Source organism: Panthera tigris, chromosome A3 (genome assembly GCF_018350195.1).
Source record: "Panthera tigris isolate Pti1 chromosome A3, P.tigris_Pti1_mat1.1, whole genome shotgun sequence".
NCBI classification, from domain to species: Eukaryota; Metazoa; Chordata; class Mammalia; order Carnivora; family Felidae; genus Panthera; species Panthera tigris.
The window spans coordinates 68,156,091-68,182,231 of record NC_056662.1 but is presented as its reverse complement, the minus strand read 5'-3'; the positions used below and the strand labels follow the sequence as shown (position 1 = coordinate 68,182,231).

General features: G+C 36.0%; 1 long non-coding RNA gene across 1 annotated transcript in view; it reads right to left on the bottom strand.

Annotated features, from left to right (window-relative positions):
• Positions 1-3,799: 3,799 nt before the first annotated feature.
• Positions 3,800-26,141, bottom strand: part of LOC122237020 — a 29,686-nt gene continuing 7,344 nt past the window's right edge. The window contains exons 3-5 of the long non-coding RNA XR_006215216.1: positions 7,311-7,409; positions 4,376-4,474; positions 3,800-3,994 (exon numbers count right to left, since the gene is read on the bottom strand). This is a non-coding gene — a long non-coding RNA (uncharacterized LOC122237020). The remainder of the gene's footprint in view (positions 3,995-4,375; positions 4,475-7,310; positions 7,410-26,141) is intronic.

Sequence of the window (26,141 nt, the reverse complement as noted above, 5' to 3'; positions counted from 1 at the left end):
AGGTGAACTCTAATTCCTGGGGAAATCTATGTCTTCCTATGAGCTCAATTACAGAATTTTGTCTTCATTGTGCTGTAACATAGAAAATATTTTTAAATTCTATTTTTTAGGGAATATATTGGATTTTATTCATCATTTAATTCTACCATCTTAGTGATGCCCCTAACAGGGTAAACTGTCCATTTTAGAGTATTAGAAAGTTATAAACTCAGAAAAACCTGTTCTACTTCTACCCCTTACCATTTGGGTAAAACTAAGTGTATATAAAACTCTTTAAATCCTTCTCATTCTGTAAAATGTATAGTACTAGTTCATGCCTTATAGAATTTTTGTGAAGATTCAATGATAAAATGTCTGGAAGAGTTTAGCACAGATCCTAGCATATAGTAAATGCTCAATAAATATTAATCATCATTTTTATTACCATTATTATCGTAGTGTTCATGTGTAAGTAATTTTGTCATTTACATGGCATGTGCTATCTGTTCTTTGCATATGTATGAGTCTACTTTTCTCTAGACAACATGGATTTGGTACCTGGTTGGCAACATTGTTCTTTCTACCATTCTTATTGCCTTAAATACAGTAAACAGTCATTTAATGGAAAGCTGATTTGTTGGTATATGTCTGCATTACAGTGAATTCACTTGCCTTCCAGAAGTGTCATTTGAGCACCTTTTTCTACGTGACACTGGGAAACAAAGGGGACTAACGCAATATTACAGGTGGCTTTTAAATTCAAAATGTATCCAAAAACCTAGTAATTTTAAAGCTATGGGTAATTCCAAACTCTAGAGAAATAGAGAAACAAAAATAGCTCTGAATAATAATATTCTTAAAGCATTTGTGCCAAATGAGGTATTTGCAAGTTAATTGTCTAATCTAATGTAGTCACAGTTGAATAACTTTGGAAGTAATTGGGGAAACAAAGCATTGATAAATGTGTGTGTGTGTATGTGTGTGTGTGTGTTTGTGCACGTGCATGCACACATGTATGGTTCCTTGAATAATAGCATCTAACATGGGCAATTTTCTTATAATTTTAAAATAGAATTAAAAACCAACACATTGTTGAACACAATTTTCAAGATGGAAATAATTATCTTTATGTATATCTATAGTATTTTAAATAGTTGATCTAGAAAATCCTGTCCAAGTCAAGTTTATAGTACTGGAGTATCCTAAAATTCAGCATACTTCTCATATTTATTTTATTTTTTAAATAGGCACTGATAAGAGGAGGAAAGTGTCAATTTATTAGTTTTAGTAAAAGGCGAAAGATTTATGCGATTTGAAGAGAAACCAGAGGCATCAATTTATTAGTTTTAGAATAAAAACTTATTGGGTTTTGTTCCTATTGGTTCCTCATTAGTTCAATAGGCTCCCAAACAGATTTTCTTTTTGAAGAAAAGTGCCCTACAAATGGAGAAGTTTGCACAATGCAAACCTAACAGATGAAAGTGGCAAGGATGAGGCTGATAAGGTAGGCTGCCATCAAATCATCATGGACTTTGAATAACACGGTAAGGCTGGGTTTGAGTAGGGTAGTAACATGATCAAATCTATATTTAGAAATCACTTTTAAGGACTTGGATGATGGACTAGAGTAGGGGAGAAATCAGAGGTGAGCAAAATAATTTGGAAGTCCCAACAGGAAAAAAAAAAAAAAACAAAAAAAACAAAGGAAATCCCAATAGGGATGGAAGTAAGGGTATGGAAGTTCCAACGGGGAAAGGAATTAAATTAAGGATTTACAGGGCCTTATCAATAGTTATCTTTGTAAGAGGAGGAAAAACAAGGAGTTGAACCTTGTGTATTTCAATCATGCAGGATGTTTACATATTTTTAACTATAGCTTTGCACAGTGTAAGCATAACAAAGCCCCCCCCCCAAATTAAGGTACCTCAACAAACAAGGAAGATAAAGAATTTCATAAAATTAGTATAATACCAGAACAAAGAGTAGAGAGGGGGAGGGGAGGGATAGAAGCATACCTATATATATTACATCTGTATTACATATGTATCATACATATGTATTACATGTATTAGTCATTTGTACACATATATATTATAAATGCATATAGAACATTGAAAAGTTTTCCAGCCTCAAGTGATTTGAAAGGCAGCAAGAGAGTAATTTAAATACAAGCAAGCTAGATTCAGGAAAGAGGAAGTGATGAGTTTGATTTAGCTCATTAGTAGCAAAATATTTTATAATTAATTATTATTAGTTACAAATAGAGCAGAGGAGCATAGAAGTAGGTCTTCTAAATAGTGGGTGAATGGTTGTGGGAGAGACAAGGATAGATAATGAATAAAGCAAAAATTTGGTCTCAGAGAGCCTTCTTTAATAATAATTATAATTGTAATTTAACATACCATAAATTTGAAAAAGTTTACAGCATTGATTGATGGATCCACTGAATCACTGGGAAATTCTTCTCTTTCTGGTTTAACTGGTGCTTGTGAAAACATATATCTTTGCTCAAGCATTAATAAAAAAGAGCTGGAAAAGAATTTGAACTCTCTTTTCTTTGACGTATGAAGAAGGAAGGTTTAATTTGGGAAAGAATAGAGAAGCCTTTTATGCTTTTTGTTAAGAGTAGCCAAATGCTGGAAAAGTATGATAGCAAGGAAATGGCAGGTGTGTTGCTAACTGCTCAAAAAAAGAGAATTAATGCCTTAATACCATCCGATCTGTACCAGGATGATTGGCTATAAAATGAGTTTTCATTTCATTTAAATAGAATTGATCAAAATATTAATTGATCACATTTAATTTATCACAGTTATCACTACAAATAGCCTCTTAAAGTTATTAGGTAACATCTGTAGGACATCTAGAGGACACATCTGGGCTCACCAGCATCAGGAATAATCTCTTGCTGTCTTTCCTCTTTTGCAGCATTTCACACTGACATGCTCAGTAAGCTTCAGTGATTTGAACTCACCATGTGCATGTACCTTAAATGTGATAAGCTGTGTAGTGCACACATACAACCTAAGGGCAAGAAATGGGATGCCAAAGGTTAGACTGTGTAGGGGTGGGGGGAAACACACCAACTAAAAACAAGATAAGAAAAATAATTTTTCCTATACAGTATCGAAAAATTTTTGGCATGTACAATGCAGTGAAAATTGAGTTCAACTGGTTTGAGAAAGTGTTCAAAAATTCAGTCCAAGTTCCACTAGTGGCTCAAAATATGACCTTGTACATGCCTTGTAACTCAGTTTTTTATCTTCCTAAAGAGTACAAATGTTCTTGGAAGTAGAAAATAAGCCAAATAAAATCATGAGGTATTAAGATGCATTTGGAAGTTCTTTGGAGGTCAAGAGTTTTGAAATTCAACATGTAATACAAAATCCAAGAAGAAAAAATGAATTTTCTTCTGCTCTAGTATAGTAATCTAAGTATTCATCTCTCAGCTAAATATCCAGATTATCTCTCTATAGCTATCTAAAGTTCATTTATATGAACACTTTCTCACTTTCCTGATAAAATTCATTTTTATCAACCTTCATGCAGTTTGAATTTCTGTATCCTCTGCAGTGTCAGCACCAGAGAAATATTATTTCCAACTAGTCAAAGACTGAGGAAAGCCAAAAGGTTAGTGGTAGATGGGGGAAGGGCTTTGCTGTAGAATTTGATATCTTAAAGGCAAGCCGTTTCATTTCCAGAGAGCTTGAGTATAATGTGATTTATCATATCAGTACCATGTAGAGCAAAGATTTTACTAAATTCAGGGAGATAAGGGAGAAAACAATAACTACAATAACCACTGAAACATAGCCTCAAATAATATTGGTGAACTATTAATGCCAGGGAAAGAAATGCAGTGGACAGATCAGTTTCTATAAGGAGTAATCTTGGTTTTTGGTTTGTTTTTTTTTTTGTTTGTTTGTGTGGTGTCTTTTTTTTTTTTTTGACATTGTATCTGTTTCACATCAAAAGGGAGAAGGGCTCCTCTTCATCACCAGCTTCCAGTGCTGTTCTAAATTTAAACAAAAAGATGCTAAATGTGTGCAAGAAAGAATGGTAAACATTTTAGTCACATAAACACAGACATCATAATTACTGCCATTAGCATTATACTAGTCACTGAATAAATTCATTTCTGATAATATAGACCCAAGTAAAAGTTTGTATATCTCTTACATAGTAATCCAAAAAATAAATGGCCTAGGGCTTATATGGTGGTTTCATTGTAGCAAAGACCAAGACCCTTTATTTAGGTCATTATATATCTGCCAATATTACATAACTTCTCTTCAGCTCTTGCTAAGCCATTTACATTCAGCCAACCAGAAGGAAAAGGTAATGGAAAAGGGAAAGGGGCAGGCATGATGCTTCTTTTAAAAGAAGTTCTGATTACCTCAACTTGTAATCCATTGGTGAGGACACAGGCACATTTGATGCAGGGGAGACTAGAAATTGTCTTTATAGCTGTGCGGCCATATGCCTCATTCAAGTTCTATAGAAGAAGGGTAGAATGGGTATGTGATGATCTGCTCTCAATCTTGTCTCTCCCCTAAACACACACACACACACACACACACACACACACACACACACACACACCAACAGCAACAACAAAACCCCCACAAAAAACCAAGTTGCCCACCACTTGTCTCTCCCCTATAGGTTCAATTCCTTTCTTCCTACACATCAAACCACAACACAAGGAGCCACATCAAGACCTGATGGAGAGGGCCAAATATTACCTACCCAGAGATGGACTTTGACCTGGATGCAACTTTGGAATTGTTTCCCTTTTAGGGGGAGTGAATATCCCAAAGGAGACCATTCTTCTTGATGTGGCTCATCATGCTTAGGATATTAAAACATAAAGGAAATGTCTTTTTCTCTCCTCTATGCCAATATAAAATGGTGAAACAAGAATTTAAAACTGATTAAAACTGTTTTTTTTTTTAAAGAAAGCATGGGAAATTCATAGCAGTTACTGAATGATCACAACCATCAAATCTCACTGGGCAAAAGTGGAGAAAAATCTGTCTTGTACTGAATTAAGTTCCTTGGATAACCCAAGTAGCTCATTATAATGCCCTCTGGATATTTGTGATTATGGTCCTTGGTTTAGTCCTTTATGACACTTTCCTTGTCCTTACCCTTCATAATGAAAATATTGAAAAGTATTTTTTTAGAAGCTAGTTTAGTCCACATCATGATTGCAGGTTCGAGATAGGGTTTTGCTTTAAGGTTAGGAAAATAATAAGCTTCTGTAGGTGGTTTGTTTCTTTGGAAATACAATTTTTAGTAGGCTTCTAGTCAATTCTGTCTGCAGGTAATCATAAGTAAAAATGTCATAAAAAGATATTTTTTATACTTAAACATACTGGTCTTTAATTTACTGGCTTTTTTTTCTCTCAAACTTGAATGGACTCAGCGCTCCACATCTGAATCTCAATTTTGCCCCTGAGCTCGTTTTCATTGTCTGGCTGAAAACTCTTGGTAGGAACTGCTTGGCAAAACATGAGGCTACAGTCTTATCTGCTACAAACTCTACCTTTTCAGAGAAACCTGTTCTAACTAGCCTACGTTGTACTGTCACTGGTAGAACTTTAAAAAAATCAACAAAAAGAAACTAACAGACCTATATTCTGAGGTTTTCACGTCAATTCTACAGTTATAAGCTCTATAACTTGCAGGTCTATAATTTTTCAAGTCTGCTTTTCAAAGTATCTTAAGCAGCAGTGTAATGAAACATTTGTCTGTATAACAAAGGTCTGCTACCCTGCAGCTTGCCTCCCCTTGCTGATTTCCAACAATCACAAAAAGACAGCCACACATTTTGGATTGCTTGGTATTTTTTTTTCTTTTAGCATTGCTCTTCTGGGTACCATCTGTATTACACAAATTTGTAAATGTTAGCAATAGAATAGTTAAAAATAGAGGTATTTATATCTTTCCCAATAACTGTTCAGACATCCAAAATAAATACAGAGAAAGTAGAACAAAGGAAATAATAAAAACAATAAGAGACATATATTAAATACATAAGTCAAAATTGTATCTTATAAATGACTTATAATAATGACAAACCTCTGGTAAAATTGAATTAAAACACAGAAGACAAGACCAAAAATCAGAAGTTAATATTTAGACAACAGATGTTGCACATATGAAGCAGTAATAAGAGCATGTTATGAAAAATGTCATTCCAGTAAATTTCAAACTCAAATGCAATGGACCAAATTCTTATAAAAATTAACATCACTGATAGTAATTCAAAAAACAGAAAGCTTCATAGACCTATAGATATTAGAAAAATTGAATTAGTCAAAAATATTTGTGCACAGAAAAGTTAAGCCAGAGGTAAATTCCCCAGAGTTCTGTCAAAATATTTAAAGAAAAAAAAATCTATGCAATCTCTCCTGGAAGAAAAGAGGAAATTACTCTATTCATATAATGAAGCTGGTATTACCTCGGTACCAAACCTAAGAAGAACATTTTGTGAACAACAACAAAAAAAAAATGACATACCAATTTCACTTGTGAACATAGAAGAAAATAGTTCTAAGATATGAGAAGTCTAATAATATATGACCAAGTTGAGTTTATTCTAGTAATGAAAACTGGTTTAACACTAGAAAATTAACAAATGTAATCCTGCATGATTCATATAAACAAAAAATATAACTCTGGTGGAAAGAGAACAGTTTTGTTCTATAGTTTTGCTTTCATAGCCTCTCATCCAATTTTCAAACCTGAGCCAATTTGTATACCTGGAATGTTGTACCCAAAGAGGCAGCCTGATCTTGTTTCCATAGGTATAGCCAGTAATTTTCTTTCTATTCTTCTGCTAATTATTCATCTGCAATTATTCATCACACTGACTATATCCCAGAAAGAGGGAAACAGACTTTTCCAGGATAGATGGTAATTTCGAACTGAGATAAACCTTGGAAAAGTGAAATATTTTCTGGCCTACCCACAGAGAGGACATTTATGGAAGTGAGATAAGCAAAATTTTGGCCTAAAACCATTATACAGTGGACCCAGTGAGTGTGCAAAAGCACCTAAGGGTCATTTCCTCAATTTCTGGATACATCCAAAACATACTCATCCATGAGGAGGATCCTTACATTATCTCACTCACCCAAAGAATAAAGTCTACTATCCTAGAAGGGGCAAGTAAAATACTCTGGAAGTAATACACCTCTCTTTTTCTTTAAACTGAGATCCATTTTCTTTTATTTACACATTACAAAATAATACATGAACAGATACATGATTATTTTTGCATATTTAAGAAAACATCATTATATAGAGAGTAAAAATAAAAATACCTTTCACTATAGTCTTGATTCCCCCCTCATATCACACCATGCAGCTCCCCACAGGTAACCAGTGACAATATTCAGCAGAACTGGGAACTGTGAGATCCACTTAAAAAAAAATTGTGGTAAAAAACACGTAACATGAATTCCCTTCTCAACAAAATTTTAAGTGCACATTATAGCATTGCTAACTGTATGCACATTGTTATAAAGCAAAACTCCAGAACATTTTTTTTAAGTAGGCTCCACACTCACGGGGCTTGAGATCAAGACCTGAGCCAAGATCGAGTCAGATGCTTAAGCAACTAAGACACCCAGTCCCCCTACCCCCTAGAACTTTTTCATTTTGCATGACTAACACTCTATATCCACTGAAGAGCAATTCTGTTTCCCCTCCACCTCCAGTCCCTGGCAACCACCATTCTACTTTCTGCTCCTATGAGTTTGATTATTTTAGATATTTGTATAAGTACAATTATGCATAGTATGTCCTCCTGTGACTGACTTCACTTAGTATAATGTCCTCATGGTTTCCCCATGTTGTAGCTTATGACAGGATTTCCTTCTTTTACAAGACACAATAATAACCCATTTGTGTGTGTGTGTGTGTGTGTGTGTGTGTGTGTGTGTGTGTAATCTGTTTATTCTTTTATTTTGATGGACATTTAGGTGTTTCCACCCTTTTGCTATTGTGAATAATGCTGCAATTAATATGAGTGCAAATATCTCTTCAAGATCTTGATTTCAGTTTGTTTGGACAAATGCCAACAAATGCAATTGCTGGATCATATAGTACCTCTCTGTTTTGAATTATTGGAGGAATTTCCAGACTATTTTCCATAGTGGCTACACCATTATAAATTCCTACCAACAGTACTCAAGAGTTCTGATTTCTCCACATCCTTACTAATGTTTGTTATTTTCTGTTTTTTTAATAATATCTCATTGAGATAATATCTCTTTGTAGTTTCGATTTGCACTTCCCTGATGATTAGTGATATTCAGCATCTTTTTATATAGCTGTTGTTCTTTTTTGTTTGTTTTCTTTAGAGAAATGTCTATTCAAGTCCTTTGCTTATTTTTAAGTAAAGAAAACTATTATTTTGCTATTGACTTGTGGGAGTTCCTTAGATATTTTGAATATTAACCCATTATCAGATATATGTATTGTGGATATTTTCTCCCATTCCACAGGTTGCCATTCACTCTTTTGATTATTTCCTTTGCTGTACAAAAGCTTTTTTGGTTCGATGTAGTCCCATTTGTCTATTTTTATTTTTGTTACCTGTGCTTTTGGTGTCCTATTGAAGAAATCTTGCCAAACCAATATTATGAAGCTTATTTTCTATGTTTTCTCGTAGTAGTTTTATAGTTTCAGGTCTTATGTTAACTCTTTAATTTATATTGAGTTGAATTTTATGTATGTTGTAAGGTTAGGCCCCAATTTTGTGCTCTTGCATGTAGATACTTAATTTTTCCAGCACCATTTATTGAAGACACTATTATTTCCCCAGTGTTCTGTCCTGTTAAACAGCATTTGACTATATATGAGTGGGGTTGTTTTGGGGATCACTATTCTTTTCCATCAGTTTATGTGTCCATTTTATATCAGTACAATATGGTTTTGATTATTGTAACTCTGTAATATGTTTTTCAGTCAAGAAGCATGAGGCTTCCAGCTTTTTTTCTTTTCCAGTATTGTTTTGGATATTCAAGGTGTTTTGTGTTTCTATATGAACTTTAGGATCATTTTTTCTATTTCTTCAAAAATGCCATTGGGATTTGATAGAGCTTACATTGAACCTATATATCAGTCTGAGTACTATGGATATTTTTAGCAATATTTAGTCTTCGAATCCATGAACACAGGATGTATTTCTATTTATTTGTGTCTTCTTCAATTTGAGCAACATTTTATAGTTTTCAGTGTATAAGTCTCTCATCTCCTTCATAAGTTCACTCCTAGGTATTTTATTATTTTTGATGCTATTGTAATGGGATTACCTTGTCAATTACCTTTTTAGAATATGCCTTGTTGGTGTTTTCAAGTTTGTTGATTTAGGAACATTTGAGCAGCATCAATTCTCCCAGATTTCTTTCTCAGTGGCTCCCAGGCATCTAGAGTATGTAGGGTCCCCTTAGTGCTCTGAAACAGTCATGACAGAAACCAGTCCCTTGGCAAGCTCCTTGTAAAGATAGAATGTTGGACTCATGTTTCAAGCCCTTCATTTCCCAGGAAGAAGCAGGAGTTTTCTTCTTTTCATTCTACGCTAAGATTATGGCTAGTAAATGAGTGCTAATCCAAACCATCAACTTTATTCTTAGTAGCCCCCAACATGACTTTCTGTCCTGTCAGTGCTTAGATTCAGGCAGTACAGAAGCCAGTACTTTGGGTAGCCCCCTCCCTGCCTCCACACAGGTCAAAATATTGGGTACATGTTTTAGTCTTCTCTTTCCATCTTCAGGGTAGAACCAGGTACTAGGAATTTTCTTGCAGATCACCATGCTTTGATGTCTCCGGTTTCATGCTCACCTGGGTTACAGGAGCTTCTTAACATGTTTTCTCCATTTCTCCAGGGAATTAGTCCATGTATTGTTAAGTCTGTATTTCTGTGGGTGGAAGGAGGGTCTGGGGCTTTCTTCATCACCATCTTGCTGACATCATCCTCTGGAAGTAATCCATCACAATAATCTCTTTTTACATCAGAACTATTTATATCCCAGGAAGAATTTTCATCAAATACGATGCAGATGGCAGTGATTCCTCAAACAGCTTCATTGAATATGCCCATTTGACTAGTATAGAAGAGTCACAATAGGTTATCATAAACTTAATTTAAAAGTGTCACCAATTGAAGCTGCCTTTTTCATCTGTCAAATGCACATATCCTCTATACCAATTAGAAAAAAAACCTACCTGAAACAGTCTTTTAACTGGCATAAACAGCAATTTATCTTTATTTATTTATTTTTTTACCTCAGAACTATGCCAACTCTCCCACTCTATGTGATGGTCAATTTCAACAGGATCTTTGTTAATATCCAGAAGGACATTTTTCTCACCACCATATTGGTGATATGCTGATTAGATTTGGTGGCAGTGGGTAATAAACACCTTCAATGCTTTTGTAAGACACGTATATGACAGAGTGACATCTAAAAGTTAGGAAAACTCAGGATCTGCTACTTCACTAACATTTCTATTTATCCAGTGGTATAGGGGAGGGGTCAGCAAGCATTTTCTGTGAAGAAATAGTAAATATTTTAATTCTTTTTAATGTTTATTTCTGAGAGAGCAAAACAGAGCATGAGCCGAAGAGGGAGGGAGGAAGGGAGAGAGAGACAGAGACAGAGAGACAGAGAGAGAGAATCTGAAGCGGGCTCCAGGATCTGAGCTGTCAGCACGGAGCCTGAAGCAGGGCTCCAACTCATGAGCCGTGAGGTCATAACCTGAGCTGAAGTCCGCGCTTAACCGACTGAGCCACCCAGGTGCCCCTAGATAGTAAATATTTTAGGCTTTGTGGTCCATATGGTCTGTATCACAACTACTCAGCTCTGCTAGTGTATTATACATGCAGCCATAGATAACAGTTAAATGAATAAGTGAACCTCTGTTTTAATAAAACCTTATTTATAAAAATAGGTGTCAAACCCGATTTGGACTTATTTTTCTGACTCCTAGTCTACAGCATATCATGATAATGCAGCAAGGTAAAGCTTCTCATTATACCTTGTACTTATCTTTTTCTTATTTATCTTTGGCATAATTGATCTCTCAAAGACTGAGGTGACCCACAACAGTACATTTCTCAAGTTTTCTTTCACTATTGAAAGATTAAATTTTTCCTTATTGATTTAAGTTTCTCTAATAAAGAAATTTCTTTGTAATATACACAATACAGAGTTTTAAGTCTCCTTTGGTGCTTTTGGCTTTCCTGCATTATTTTCTTAATTCTGAAAACCTCTTAATGTAAGATTTTGTGTATTATTTACTAGACTGAATTTTTTCCTAAATTTCATTAAGAATGCAAAGCATATATAAAATTGTCTTTGGTTTCTTGTAGATCATGTTCTCCAGTATGCTTATCCTATACAACTTCCTTCATTTTTTATTATAAAATATTTTACATTTTCCATGTTGCTGTTTTCCTTTTTCTCTTTATTCCTTATGAAGAACAAAAATATATGTATGCAGTGTTTATTTGAAATTTCAGGGTGAATGTATTCTGTCTCATTTTTTTAATTCTTTTTTTAACGTTTATTTATTTTTGAGAAGAGAGAGACAGAGCACGAGTGGGGAAGGAGAGAGAAAGAGGGAGACACAGAATCTGAAACAGGCTGCAGGCTCTGAGATGTCAGCACAGAGCCCAACACGGGGCTCGAACTCATGGACCATGAAATCATGACCTGAGCTGAAGTCGGATGCTTAACCGACTGAGCCACCCATGCGCCCCTATTCTGTCTCATTTTTATAGCTAGTCCTACCTAAGTATATCATTTACCCCTTTTCAGATCCTAAATTTAAGGACAAGTTCATGTGCACAGGGTCTTCTCACAATGGTGTTGTACAGAAAGCATTTACCTTGTGGAGCTTTGCTGAGATGTGATGAGATGTTCACTTGTTTCCATTCCCTGTTTCTCAGAGTATCATAAGGGAAATTTATTCCTGGATAGTTTGAAATAGTCTGAATTTCTTACTTTTCAAAAGTAGCTTATAAACCCTATAAGTTTTACAATACAGTTCTCCATATACTCTTTATGAATCGACCACAAAATCCCAGCAGGCAATAGTCAGATGCCACTTGTAGAAGGTGATGATTTCAGAATAGATATAAAAGTAATATCTTGAGGAGACAGAGATGGGGCCTGGCAGGTGAGCTCTGGTTGTGTCAGAAGGCAGCTTGTGTGAAATCCTGGATTATTGTTAGATTTTCTTTTCATCCTCACAGGCTCCAAGGCTCTGATGCAGTAATTAACCATATTTATGTGTGGAAACCATCTATTATGTTCCTTCATTGTGGCAGTGTTTCTATTTCATAAGCATGAGTCTCTTAAGGAGCCCTTTCCAATTTAGTTTATCTGCAATGTAATTAGAGGGTCATTTCTATATGAACAATGTTGTACATATAGTAATACTCAAGAAATGATAACTGCTTGCTATTGGCATATGATTTTTGACATTCTTAGTTGACAACACTATTTGAATTTTCCAATTATTTTCTGGATGTTTTTGATCTTTCCACGGCACATCCCCCAACTTAGATGCGTGAGTCCCAAATTTGTACATATGAAGCAGATTAATTTCAACTTCCTGGTCTCCCCCTTTAGAATGCCTGATTTAGTAGAAATCAGATGGAACCTAGGAACCAGTATTTACAGCAAGTCTACAAAATGATCCTGACATGGGAAGATGGGGGAAAACTTTGTTAATTTCATAGTATTTTGAAGATTTTGAGTGTTTCAGATCAGATAGAAAAACATCTGCCTTATTGAATATAGTTTCCAGGTTGCTTCCAGACCTTGGGTTGTCATGTAGAACAGCTTGAGTATAGACTGGTATGAGAACCTCCTACCTTGCAGCCAAAAAGTGAGTTCTGCCAGTCATTTTAGCTGCAGGCTGGGCTGTCAAAAGATTAGAAGTGGTAATTATTATCCCCTGGTCTGAAACGGTCTTTATCTGCAGCTGAGGAGCTCTTAGGAAGAGGTAGAATTGTCACCCTTTCTTTGAAAATAACAAAAAGGAAATGTTGCCTATTTGATTTTTAATGCTGAACTTCCCTGGATCCTTAGAATCAAAGAGCAGGTGTATTAGCACTGGGTGGTATTTTCCTTCACAAAGTGTGGTTTGAGATACAAAGAAAGGGGAGATAATGATAAGCAGTGATCCCTGAGCGAAATCTTATTCTTTTGCCATATGCTGGTACAGTATTCTGCTCTAGTATATTAGGTCAAGTCCCTTTTTATATTTATTAATATTTTCATTTCATAGCTAGTCAGGGTATCAAGTTTTACAAATTTGTTACTTCCTGTGTTAAATGGCATTTTATTCATTTTTTCTGCTAAACTACTTTATATGGGGTGAGATTCAGAGTTAATACTCTGGAAATTAGTATAATTCCTGGGTTAAGTAATATTCAATAAATATTGCTTAGATTCTAAACAGAGCATCTGTCTACTATTTTCCAGAATTTTAGAGCATCAAGACTACTTCCTGGGGATTCTATTTATTAAAATGGGACTTGCAAGATAAATTTGTCTCTGAAGGATGAGAATAAGTCTCATATTTTCAAGTCTCATCCCACAGTCTTGTGTATTGCTTTGGAAACAAATGCTTAACTAGGAATGGTTACCTAATTCCTAATTATACTACTTCACATAGTCACTGTAACTTGATACACTATTAACTTAGCACACTGTCATAGCTCTTATCACGTGTACCTCATTCTACCTTGTATCACTGTTATTTGTAACTCCAGCTTTTTCTTCCCTACTAAACATTGAGGTCATGTATTGATATTTTTACATTTTTCCTGCATTTGTGCAGTCTTTTGGCTATGGCAGATGCTCAAGATCTATTAAGTGATTTGACTGTGTTTATTTCTGTATTGATCTTATTGTTATAATTATAATTAGTATTTTAAAGATGTTTCCATTATCATCATTATAAATTCTCTCTAAAAGGAAGATTGAGGGATGCCTTGGTGGCTCAGTTGGTTGGGTGTCTGACTTTGGCTGAGGTCATGATCTCACGGTTTGTGGGTCTAGCCCCGCGTCAGGCTCTGTCCTAAGGGCTCAGAGGCTGGAGCCTGCTTCGGATTCTGTGTGTGTCTCTCTCTCTGTCCCTCCCCCACTCATGCTCTGTCTCCCTGTCTTTCAAGAATGAATGAACGCTAAAAAAATAAATAAAAGGAAGATTGACTAATATTTTGATTAACCAGAATTCATTTATAGTGGGAGTGATATTTAATTACAAATAATTATCTAAAGAACTAAGTCCTTGTAACTAGATTTCCAATTATAGCCAAAATATACCTGACATATATGAGAATATTTATGAGAAGTGAGTTCATATTATTTCAGTTTATTGGTAAATAAAATTCTAATTGATGAAATAATCAAGAATTGGAAGGTTGTAATATATTTCTTAAATCTGTTTCACAGTTTACATTTCACATGGCATATCTATTCAGTATGCCATTGTTCATATGAAAATAACACTATAAAGTTTATTATCTATTTATATGGGGGTTATAAAACAGATAAGTATATCATCATGCATAAACATTTATTAGCAGCCTGATATACACACAACAATGCACAATGCATTGATACAAGTAGGTATCCATCTACCACCTAGGGTCTTGTAGCAATGATCAAGAAAAGAATGATCTCAAAATAGCATGTGCATGTCAAGGCTGCCTTTGTTTAGCCTGGTAGATCTCGTTTTGGGCTTTTTCTTGGTGCCTTTCAGACCTTCCCTAGGTAAGCCAGCTTGCTGTCATTGCTCTTTGTATGCACAGTCATTCTGCCCTGTTTGTAATTGTGCTGTGGCAGGCACTTAATAAAGCATCCTTCCTGCTGCCTTTGAGCCTGTCACCCAGCAGTTGTTTAGGTATTCTGTTATCATCCATCTCCCCATCTGCCCTACCCAGAAGAGTTATGCTTCAGTAAGTATTGCTTCAAAGTGGATAGACTGGCTGTCCTCTAGGATTTCATTGTTGGTGATCCTGCCTCACCATTTAATTAAATAGAACTTCCCAATGAAGCTTCTCTGGAAGCCATTTGTAGAGTCCTGAGCCACATGAGATCTTGCCATTCTGTACACTGTGACACATATGTAGACTTTCAGTTTCATTCAGAGTTCAGGATGAACTAAGCTAGCCACTTCTCTTCCAGCTGAAGACACCATGATCTATCTGGTTCCTTTGCTTGAAGAATTCTTATACATTTATCAAATAATAGTTGGTGTCAGACACAGTCTGTATGTTTGGGATGTTCATTAAATATAATTAAACTCTGTGTCCCAAGGACCACGTCATCTTGTAATTAGGGTAAAATGTGTTAAATGCTATAATAGATGTTTATGAAATATGTTTTGGAAGTACAGAGGAAGAAGGAACTCTGACTAACACATAGAGTAGGAGGAGTGAAGCAAAGATGAAACCAGCATTTAGGAGTCAGACATTGTAAACTGTGTTGGCAAAAGGCCCACTCATACCAAAAGTATAAAGGCAACTCTAAGAAAGGATATATGTACCCAGTGAAAGTTCAGTATAGAAGCATGTGTTAGCTCTCCCAGACCATGATTTATCTCAATCTATCCATAACTGAAGACCCCAATCTTATAAATTTACCTATGAATAAAAATGTGCAGAGTATAAGTGATTTCCCTAGTGCACACAATTAGTTAGTAACATCTTTAGGTCTAAAATACAGATTTCCTGACTGAAATGTGGTTATAAAAAAAGAGGGGGATATCTTAAGGTTAGGATGATTTGAACTGTAATAAACCCCTCTGTCAGTCTCTCTAGGAAGGCATTTTTTTGATACATAATACATAGGAACTGGGATTTGGAATTAAGTGATTTCTCACATACCAACACTGGGAACTCTAAGGTATGGCTAGGTGTCTAGATTATAGTGAGTTGAGAAAAGTAATGACATTAATTCCTTTTTAGTCATAAACACCATTATACATATCAGATAAAAGCCAATCTCAAAATTTGAATAATGCTTACTATTTTTTTATACAAACCAATAAATGGTTAAAATATTATGTCACTGGAGAATAGTTTTAGCCTTTACTCATTTAACTTTTCTGTGATCTCTGACACTGTTGGCTACACATCTTCCATTTTCAAAACTGCTATTTATATTTACATTTTGGATCCTAATTTACTATGTCCTGGTTTTCTCTGTTTTTGCCTTCTCACCACACTCTGTTCTCTTTCCTTAAATCTTGGTGTTCATCAGGTCTACATCCTTAGCTCTCCTTCCCTTTTTTGTTTTTTCCTCTCCACTGTTGGGTAGGGGGTGGTCTTACCTAAATGCATAGCTTCTCAATGAGTTATTTTTAATTGGACCACTTGACTAAACCTAGAAAGTATCCAACTGCTTTTTCTGCTTGAATGCCCAGATGGATCTTAATCCAAACATTTTTTTTAACTTCCAGTGTAGTTAACATACAGTGTTAGTTTCAGGTTTATAATATAGTGATTCAACAGTTCTATATATCACTCAGTGCTCATCAAGATAAATGTACACTTAATACAAACATGTTTAAAGCCTGATGTTATCTTTTTCCTCAGACCTGTTCCTCCTCCTTTGTTCCCTGTCTTTGGAAATAAGAACACCAATTGACCCCACTGTCCACATCTGAAACCTGAGAGTCATCTTGGACACCTCCCATTTGCTCACCCCCTAGTGACCACATGCTCTAAATTTCACCTTTTCCCTACTTTCTACACCCTTTACCATTTTTTTTTTTACTCATGCTTTTAGTGTCTTTACTGAATAACTGTAGCTGCCATATAACTTGTCTTCTCTATGCCTACTCCTCTCCTCTCCACCTCCCCCCGCCCAACTCAGGATCTGCAGAGACCTTTATAATACATAAATGTGATTGCAGTTCTTTAGTTTTCTCTGGTTTCTGCAAGCTTCAAATTCAAATACCTAATCTTAGTCACAGGGCTTTCAGAGTTTACCTCTGCACTAATCTCCTTGCACCATCTCATATGCATCCTCATCCCATGTATATCAACTGGTTTAAGATCTGCAAACAGGGGCGCCTGGGTGGCTCAGTCAGTTAAGTGTCCGACTTCAGCTCAGGTCATGAACTCACAGACCGTGAGTTTGAGCCCCGCGTCGGGCTCTGGGCTGATGGCTCAGAGCCTGGAGCCTGCTTCCTCCGATTCTGTGTCTCCCTCTCTCTCTGCCCCTCCCCCGTTCATGCTCTGTCTCTCTCTGTCTCAAAAATAAACGTAAAAAAAAAATTAAAAAAAAAATCTGCAAACATATTGAGCTACCTCTGGCCACCACCCCTTCCCTTGGAGCCCCTTCCCAGCTGTTTTTCTTTTCTCCTGTGATGCCATTCACCTCCTTCCTCAGCTAGTACCTTCCATTTATCCTTCAAATCCTGGCTTAAGCACCATCTTCTTGAAAAAACCTTCCTTGATTTAGGATTTCTGTCCCTCTTCTCCAGTGGCATCTGGTGCTTAACTCCCTCCATGTAATTCATTATCAAACTATAAGCTCCCTGAGGTCAGGAATTTATCTTACTTGATTTTGTATGCTGAGCTCACAAGATAGAACCTAGCATATAGACAAATGAAGATCTCATTTACAAGAGCATGGTGAAAGAAGCAGAAAAAGAATTATAAAAATGGATCTTTTTAAAGACACCTCTCAGCCGTGTAGAAATACAAATGTGAGATTGACACTAAGTGGAAAAAGCTGGCAGGTAATACAGGTTGGAACCCTTGTTGATTACAGAGAGGGGGTGTGTGAAGAGAGGTAATGCAGAAATCTAGCCCTGCAGATATACTGTGACTCCATAATTAGTCCCTTGAGGGATATTTATTTTAATTTAAATGAGCAGGAATTTCTGTTTATAGCTGCTCAGTAACATTTTTAGTGTCCTCTGTATACAAGCCCTTTGCTTTTCCCCAGGACACAAAGATGAGTAAGAAGGATGCTTACAGCTAGTGGAAAGCAAGACACTTGTACAGTGCAGGGCAAAGGGGGTTCGGTGGCTGTTAGGATAGTGGTATATCAAGTGACATAGAAACAGAACACTGAGACAGTGCTTGTTTTCAGGGGAATGAAGACGATTGGAAAATTATTATTAAGGAAAACCTCATAGAGGAGAGGACACCTCCAATGACTACTGAAATATAATGAGAGATTTACCATTTAAAGAAGGGGGAAAAAGGAACCACAAGAGGGAAGCCACTAAAGCATATAGCTGTAGGGTGTGCATAGAAAATAACTACTTCAGTAATATTAGAGCATAACTTCTTCTAATGGGAAAGTATACACCTTCCTTTGCACAGCTTCTAGAAGATTAGTTGTGGCCATGCGCTGGACAGTTGGTGTGCCATGATGAGAAGTTTGAACTTAACATATAATAATCAGGTAACTATGAGAGGGTTTTACTGAGGGAAGTGGTAAAGTCATATCTGCAACTTAGAATGGACCACTCTGGGTAGAATGAAATGGATGTACTGGAGATGGGGAAGAAGCAGAATACTGCAGAGAAACAGAGACCCATTAAAAGACTTGAGACTAAACGAATAAAATGAGTGGAAAGGCCACATCCCAAAAACATTTAGTAAGTAAAACCAGCAAAAATCAGCAACTGGAATTTCTAATTTGTATTTATTTAAACATCACATCTTTGGCTAACAGATTTCCTTATCGCTTGGAGAAATTTTAACTTTGTAAATTAAACAGCAAAAGGATGCTAAACATTCACTAGTAAGCAAGAGTGCTGTTCTGCTCTTGAATAAAATTTAGGCCCCAAGAAAAATACACTGTGTGAGTCATTATGAAGTGTTCACATCACATTGCAGCCATACAGCGAGTTCATTCAGAACTGACACTCCTTGGGGAGCCTGAATGGCTCATTTGGGTAAGTACCCAACTTCAACTCAGGTCATGATCTTACAGTTTGTGAGTTCGAGGCCCACATCAGGCTCTGTGCTGACAGCTCAGAGCCTGGAGCCTGCTTCAGATTCTGTATCTCCCTCTCTCTCTCTGTCCCTCCCCCACTCTCACTCTGTCTCTTTCTCTCAAAAATAAATAAACATTAAAAAAATTAAAGAAAAAAAAAGTTGATACTCCTCTGGGCCCTTGATTAGATGTACCTGACATGGTTTATTTTTCACATGAGGAAATGTGCTTTCCGTTAAAGCTTCCTGGTAAGTAGTGCAGGAAGGCATTCTGATACCATGTCAAGTACAATGTACATTTTGCTAATTCTGTCTGGAGATTTTAAGTCCAGACTGATTTAATGAGAAATGCAAATTACTAAAGTTGAATACATAATATATTAAATGTATTTTTCATTATTGACCAAACAGGGAAACAGCAAAGTTTTTTATGTCTGAGAACATTTTAAATATGTTTAATCAAAAGATAAGAAATTTTTATAATTATATTTCTTTTCATGCCTATATGTGCTTTCTATGTACAATTTGTAATAAAGTTAAGAATATTTTTAGGTATACAAAGATAGCACAGAGAGTTCCCATGTATCCATCATCCAGTTTCCCTAATGTTCATTTTTATATTTTATATTTGTAAAAAGTAAGAAATTAACATTGGCATGTTGCTATTAACTTGACTACAGACTTTACTAAACTAAACTCACTAGTTTTTCCACAAATGTCTGTTTTCTGTTCTTGGGTACAATTCAAGATACCACTGTATTTAATCATCATGCCTTCCCTACTCTGACAGTTGCTCAGTCATTCTCAGTTTGCATGATCTTGAGCATTTGAGGAGTATTGTTCAGGTATTCTATACAATGTTCTTCAGCTTGGGTTTGTCTGTTTTTCTCATGATCACTTTGGGGTTATGGGTTTGGGAGAAATAAAGACCATAGAAGTGAAGTGGAATTGTGGTATCCTATCAGGGAATTTGTGATAGCAACATGACCTCTCACTGATGATGTTAACCATAATCACTTTTAAGGTAGTATCTGCCATGATTTTCCACTGTAAAGTGATTATTCTTCCTTTCCATACTCTGTTCTTTGGAAGAAGTTGCTAAGTATAGCTCACATCCAACGTAAGGAACATGCCTCACCTCCTGGAGTAGGAGATATCTGTGTACACTATTTGGAATTCTTCTCTAAGGAGGATTTGTTTCTCTGCCCCCATTTATTTATTTATTCAAACATTTATATCCATATGGACTCATGGATATCTACCTTATACTTCAGGTTTTAATCTAATACCGTCTTATTTTGTTCATCAAATTGTTTCATGTTTGGCCGTTCGGAATTCTTTCTGTGGGCTCCTGTTCCCTTTAGCATGCCCAAATCATTTTGCTTTTTTTAACACTTTCATTACTGTATGACCCTACAGGATGTTCCAAGCTCAGCTTGTATAATCTCTTCCCCTGCCCTACAATTAGTCATTTCTCCAAGGAGTTCTGGTTCCTTGTGTTGGAGAATGATATTTAACAATCAAGATCTTGATGACCCTGCTTTTTGAAAACAGTTTTCCATTGCTTATCTTGTATTCTAAGAACAAACCAGAAAGGTCATCCTCCTATCATCCTTGTCCAAAGAGAAGTTATGACTTAGAGAATTTTTAAAGTATATGAACTTCCATTCTCCACTATTGGGAGTTGACTCATAACTGACTCACTGACCTGGTGGTGCTGGTGTTGGCATTGTTTTGTACTTATGCAGTTTGGTTATGAAAAGTAATTCAGGGATTACTTTATGTATCATTAACTCCATTCATTTTATAGAGGAACCAAATGTAGCCCTGAGTATGAAGCATATGCCCAAAGACACACAGCAAAGGAAACTAGTTCTTTACATTTAGTGAATCAAATATTTTCCATGTTTACATTCAGTGTGTGTTTACTCATACCTTTTAAATCAGCGAGACTCAACCCTGGCTCCTTCTTGGGCATATTTAAAAATCCCTATGCCCAGATCCTACTGTTGGAAATTCTGATTTTAAAATGTTCTGGAGTAGTACCTAGCAACTAGGTTTTTCTTAAAGCCTTACAGCCAGGGTTGAAAATTATTGCTTTAAATGAGCAAACTTAATCCTGCCAGGGCTCAGATATAGCAGATTATGTTTTCTTTACTGTGACGTTTCTGAGTGATGTTGGATTTATATTGTACAACTTTACACCTCAAGTCCATCAATTTAATTTGACAAACTTGTGTATCATTTACTTTGTGCTTAGCACAGGGATGGATTCCCTGGGGAGGAAAAGATTAAGAATATGAATCAGTTATAGTCTCTTCCATCTAAGAGCTTAAATTAACAAGGATATTGATATGGATACAAATAAGTAGGATAAGAAGAGAGACAGGTGAATGCTAAAAGAAGCATGAAGCTCCAGGGAGGGAAATGGGGGTTCAAAGGAATAAGGAATGTTGATGTAAGTGGATAAAGGAAGGGGCCCCTTCCTTCTGAGACTTTATTACCCTCTATGGATAGCCTTTACCAAAACTGTAGCTATCCATGGAAGCCAGAATTCTTACTATTTTGTATGAAAAGTCTATTAGTATCATGCATTAGTTAACATGGTTACTGCCCTGGTCTTGATTAAGCGCCCTCAAGCAGGATGCTAAGCATACCATGTTAACAATGAATCCAGCTCCAAGAAAACGTATGTTATTTTTAGGCATCTTGACTGAAAATTGCTTTGTCCCATCACCGGGCAATGCTTTTATTACTGTTTTTACTGCTGGTAAATTAGATTGCATGTTGTAGAAATTATGCATAACTGCACAGTTTTTAATATTTGCTACTGTAATCATTTCTGTAATTATGATATGGAAGCTAGTGCTGCAAGCTGTTCCTGTAGATGGCTATTTCACTGAGCTCTAATGATGATATCTACTGAAAATTCTCTCTGCAAAGGCCCTGCTAGCAAGTGCCTCCCTGGTGATGTGAGGCAGATAAGCTTTATCAGTTGCTGTTAATGAGCTTGATTTATGATGTTGGTGGTTTAATCTGACAAGTTATTTTGGGTTTTAGACATTTACATTCCAGCCTTTGGTATTTCCTTCCCCATCCCTTAGGGGAGAGAAAGAAACCTGTTAGAATCTAAAACCAACGGGGTAATATTATTCACATACCACATTTTCTTGTAAAAACTCTCTCCTAGGTGCAATGTCAAGTTGTAATACATACTAAGAACAAGACACATGAAACTGTTAATTGAATAAAGACAAATTATTAATTGTGGAATGGCTTTATGTTTGCTCTGGGAGTTGCCTAAAATACCACAATTAATAGGTCCATTACCAATTTTCACAAAGTGAGGTGATGTCTCAGCAGCTGTTGCTTCCCTGGTTGAGCTTGTGGTTTATCATTAGGTTATTCTGCCTGATTCATACTGTTGCCAGAAAATGCATATGTACACAGAGTGTACATCCCAAGGGAAACGAAAACCCTAAACTGGCCTTACACATAAATAAGGAGGGCAGTAACCCATAGTTGTGTGATTTGTGGGGTCTGCAGGAGCATTTGCTCTCCCCCAAACCCATCCTCCCAACACCAGCCCAAATACCATGATGTCTGGAGTTCTGCCACATGAGGTTTGGAAATAGTTTTGCTCTCTTTATGCTCCTGCTAAAAAATTTTAGCAGTAGGGGAGACTAACAGATGAAGTTTTCACAGGCTTATGTAATATTTTGCCCTCAATGAATTATGTCAACTTGGCCAAAATGGAATGGACTGCCTCCAGCTGTAGTGAATTCTTCTACATTGAGGTGTCAAAACAAGAGTCTAGAGGATGTTGGCAAGCATTCAGGAATTGAATTGGTATGAGTCCACCAAATACTATACACTTTTCTTCCAACTCTGAGTTTCTATCATTGCATCAGTCAATGAAACTCTCTGAACCTTTGCCTTACCTATAAAATAGACTACTAGGATTTCTTCATTCTCTTCAAGCTTAATTCAAGTCTTACAGTATGAGAGAATAGGGTAGGCAAATATGTAGAAGACATGATAAGAGGAAAAGAGAAAAAAGGATTTTCAAGAATTGGCTTTACTACCTTTATAAAGGAGATGTTGGTTTCATTTTTCTTTGATGGGTAATAATTCATCCGGAGTCATTAGAGCGTGGATGCCTATAGAATCCTCTGAACTCAAAGGATACTTTCCCTGTCATCTGTTAGGTAATATTGGAGAGTGGCATGCTTTATGTCTTTGCCAACATCTGAAAGTCTTTTAAATAAGAAGGAGATAGCATCAGCACAGGGAAGTCACCTCTTAACAAGTCCAACTGAAGTTGGACAAACTTTTCAAAGTCTTATCCACCCTTCTTGCTACCTTTTTCCCCCCTAATTCCTCTTTTATCATAATCTGAATAGTGACCGACAACTCAGTTTCTGATCTTTTTTACTATCTTCTCCACCTAATTTCCTGTTTCCAATTCCTCCTTTATACCTTTCTCTGCATTTCTTTGTACACAGGTCTCTGGTTAAGGAGTAGATTATGGCACTAAAATGAAAGCACACAGCATTTTTTCCCCTTGCCAATGATCAAGCCTGAGATTCAACTGAAAAGAGTTAAGGAAATACATTTTTTCAATGGATGCCATTTCCACAATTCTTCCCCTAGAACACCTTGCTTTCTTTTTATCTTTCTCTACACACAAACTCTTCTTTTTCATTCAGCTTTGTAAAATGCTGATGAGGGCATTGACCCAACTAAAAGCAGAGATAATTGGAGAAATTCATTTGAGCGTTCACCTTCTAATTTTCATTTGTGAGCACCCTGTTTATTAAGAAGAGCAGCATTCTTCTGACCCTCTTGATTTTGTATCATTGGTAATGTTCCCCCTTGTGTAACTATACTAAAACTAAAAAATGTTTTATGAGCTAGATCACTAACAATGACATCATTGGAACACTGTCACCTAGGTAATAGAATAATTACCATAGCAACAGAGCCTTTATCTTTTAGTAGCTATAAAAATTTGACAGATGGGAGAGATTGATTGAAGATTTAAAGCAGGACATAAATGTAACATTTCTTAGTGGCCAAAGTCATAGTCATATCTTAAAAATTAATATCTTTTAATAAAGATAAATTGAATGTGAGGTATATATATCTCTATTTACTTCCACTTTTGAGTAAAAAGAACATTTTATTCTTAGAAAAATTGAGATTAGATTATCAAATACAGGGACACTAATAGAATGTTTAAAAATTATGAAATTTTAAGACAATAGTAGCAAAACTATAGAATGATTGTTCTTACTAAATTGAGTAAACATCTGTACTTCCTGTAAATATAATCTCCATCTTATGAAAAATTCTGTTAAAATATATTTTTGACTTTACAAGTTTCAGTTGACTTAAATCCTCGGTGTGTGTGTGTGTCTGCACATCTGTGCATTTGTGTGTGTGTCTGTGTTTTCCTTTCCTTCATAGTTAAACAATATGAACTTGATGTGCATTTTTTAGGTGATGCGTCACAACCTAGACAATTTGATTTTGTTACCTAAATAAAGAGGAGGTAGGTCAAAAGGCCATTTAGATATTTCTTATTTCTCCACCAAAAACTAAAACCAAATGTGGGTAGTCAACTTAGTTTCTCATTTTTAATTCACTCATCTCTGAGAAAATTATTAGTTAGGGGTGCCTGGGTGGCTCAGTTGGTTAAGCCTCCACCTTTGGCTCAGGTCATGGTCTTGTGGTTCCTGGGTTCGTGCCCTGCATGGGGCTCTGTGCCAACAGCTTGGAGCCTGTAGCCTGCTTGGGATTTTGTGTCTCCCTCTCTCTCTATTCCCCTCCCCTGCTCACACTGTGTCTCTCTCTGTCTCTCAAAAAGAAACATTAAAAAACTTAAATAAAATTATTATTTAGTAGGAGAAGTGGGCCCAGTTAATTGTCTTATTGAACTTGTTGAAGGACCAGCAATTTCATTGCCAAAGAAGTATAGGGCATTAGGGGAGAGATTTGAATGAAAAGAGAATGCTTATTTAGTAATGTGTTTCTTGGCCTTTCCAGAAACTGAGGAGTAAGTTCACTAATAAAATCATTTATGCTTTAAAAATAATTATTTTTGCTAATAAACATATATGTATATTTTAATATATTTACTTATCAATGAAAGCCTTGGGAAAATAAGCATTAGTATATATTAATCTAACAATACTTATAGACAGCACTAATACTTTTAGGATTTTTCTTTTTTGACTCCTACCTAACTCACTGAAATTTTTATAATAACTTGAAGATTGATTATTGATATTTTTCATGATGTAAACACAAGACAAGAAGAGAACATAAGTCTAACCTACCATGTCTAATCTACAACAGCCAGAATCTACCATGTGGCTTTGTTTCTGCCCTTAGAACAGAAAGAAGATCCCATTCAAATCTACTATAATAAATCACTTTGTGGGATAAGTTGGTGTGTGTGTGGGGGGGGGGTGTATTTGTCAGAGATTTTTCTTGAGTTCTCTTGTAGTCTTTACAAACTGAATTATAACTTTTCCATTTGCTCAGGCAAGGAAATTAAGGTTCATTTCATTCATAGGGTACAGAGTTCTCCCATAAGAAGTCATGAGCAGATTGTAAAATTAGTCAGACCTCAAGAGGTTACTCAGGAAATTAAAGTCTTTTACTTCAAGCTGACCTTGATGCAAGGCTATGAAAAGGATAAAACATGGGCTTTAAAGTAATAGAAACATATTGTAATATTTGGACCACAACTTGCTATCTGTAAGACCCTGTTCCTTATGCCCATAGTTTCTAGTTAGAAAAATTAGAGAATTAGAGTAATCCTACTTTTAGAGAGAGAGAGAGTGAGCATGCACATGTATGTGGGGAAGGGGTAAAGGGAGGGGTGATGAGAGGGAAAGAGAAAGAATCTTAAGCAGGCTCCACGCTCAGTATGGAGTCCAATGAGAGGCTTGATTCCATGACCCTGGATCATAACCTAAGCCAAAATCAAGAGTCAGATGTTCAACTGAGTGAGTGACCCAGGTGCCCCTAAAATAATACCTACTTAGTAGGATTGTTTGATAATATAATCATTTATAGTGGATGTAAAGTACCTAGTAGAGTGGGTCATAGTGGATATTCACTAAATATTGACTCCCTTCACTTTGTTTTTATAATTTCACAA